This window comes from Elephantulus edwardii, unplaced genomic scaffold, assembly GCF_000299155.1.
Source record: "Elephantulus edwardii isolate Elephantulus edwardi_28Jun2011 unplaced genomic scaffold, EleEdw1.0 scaffold00451, whole genome shotgun sequence".
Classification (NCBI taxonomy): domain Eukaryota; kingdom Metazoa; phylum Chordata; class Mammalia; order Macroscelidea; family Macroscelididae; genus Elephantulus; species Elephantulus edwardii.
In genome coordinates, this window is record NW_006400201.1 from 349,487 (window position 1) to 351,673 (window position 2,187).

Below are 2,187 nucleotides of genomic sequence, written 5' to 3' on the forward strand. Positions count from 1 at the left end.
AAGCAGGAGTGGCATCCACTTCCTAAACAACTTGCCTCCAGAAACACTATGAACTTTGATAAATGTTGACAGTTGTAGAGGGGCTTCAGGCCTTTTGTTCATAAGGTCACCACTACAAGTCATGCTTGACTCAAAGACAACAACAACAGTACTATTGTTGTGTACCAATGAATCAGAATCCACACATAGCTGACCTTCCAGTGGGTTTGCAAAGGCAGTTCAATCACTTAGAAGGAGACTGACCATCTTTCTCACATGGAACAGCTGGTGAATTTGAACTGTGTGCCTTTAGAATAGCAGCACAGCTCCTTACCACTGAACCACAAGAGCTCTCTGATATACTGATGGGTGTGTCAACTTGTTAGTCTTTTTGACAATGTAACTATCAATGACATACAATTTAGATTTTTTTGCCCTTAATATGTTTATCAAACAATAATTTCTTATGTAAAATTGTGTAAAACAATATTCATCATGATAGATTGAAACAGAATGTAATACATGACAAAGATTCAAGGGTCAAATCTGACCTCTAGATTACTTGTTACAAACCACAAATAAAAATATACTTTATATTTTTTAATAGGTATAAGAGAAATCAAAACACATGGTTAAACTGCTAAAATACTTACTATCTGTCCTTTTTTTTTAAAAAAAATTCTATTTCTAGTCGTAAAAAGTTGTGCTGTAATCTCAAGAGTATGTTGCTTGGATACATCAGCCACTACTCAGGAGAACGGTGGACAATCACCTCTCCCTTTCTCTCTATAAAATTGATGTCAATGAGTTGGTTATATTTATTTATTTATATGTTGGTGATGTCATTGTTAGGTTTCATCTGGTTGTGTATGATTCATAGTGACCCTATGAATAGCCAAATTGAATCCTACCCTATCTTTTGTCATTGTCATAATCTTTGTCTCAGAGCCCATTGATAAAGTGACCATGTTAATTTATCTCATTGGAGATCTTCCTCTCCTTTGTTGACCCTTAATTTTTCAAGCAAGATGTCCCTTTCTAAGGAATAGGTTCATCTAGATATATGTCCAAAGTGTGAAACGCAGAACTTCACTATCTTTGCCTACAAGAAGCATTCTGTCTGCATTTTTTTCCAAGACATACTCATTTGTACTTTGGCAGTCCATAGGATAGTTAGTATTCTTCTCCAGCCCCACAATTCAAAGACATAAATTCTTCTGTCATCTTTATTCATTGTCCAGCTTTCTGATGTATAGTTACTGCTATATATATAAACTGAGAAAAAACAAGGACAGAATGAAGTGCACCTTAGTCTTCAAACTTATATCATTGCTCTTCAGCATTTTGAAGAGGTCTTGGACAGTATACTTGCTCAATGCAAAAGTCTCATGATTTTCTGACTACTAATACCAAGATGCTGATTTTTTTTTTTAAGCAAGATGAAATCATTAACAACTTTAACCCTTTTACCATCTATCATAATGCTGACTGTTGTGGGGAGTATCTTTGTTTTTTTGATGTTATGATGTAATAAATATTGAAGATTGCAGTCCTTAATCTTCTGCAGCAAGCCTTTCATAAGCCAGCTCACTTTCAGCAAACAAAGTTGTGTCATCTGCATAATATAACTTGTTGATGAGTCTTCCTCCAATCCTGATGCCACATTCTTTGTCATAGTCTTTTTTCACAAATTATTTGCTCAGCATACAGACTGAATAGGTATGGGAAAAAGATACAATCCTGATGTACAGTATACATTCTACCAGATTTTAAACTATACAATATTCCCTTGCTCATTTGGAGCATCTTATAATGGGTACAGATTCCATATGAGCACAAGTTGATGGCATCAAACAACAAAAGTGTGTGTGAGTGTGTGTGTGTGTCTGTGTCTGTATCAAGGTGTGTGTGAGCGTGTGTGTGTAAAATTATTGCTAACATTGAGAAGAATGGAATCCCAAAACTTAATTGTGTTCATGTAGATGGTAAACCAATTAATATATTTCAGCTAACAGATGCTGTCCTGGAAGTTCTAACCAAGTTGTGCCAAGAAATCTGGAGAACAATCACTTGGCAAAATGACTGGAAGAGATCTATATTTGTTCCGATCCCAAAGAAGGGTGACCCAACAGAATGTGGAAACTATAGAACAATATCATTGATTTCACATGCAAGCAAGATTCTACTGAAGATTATCCAAAAACGACT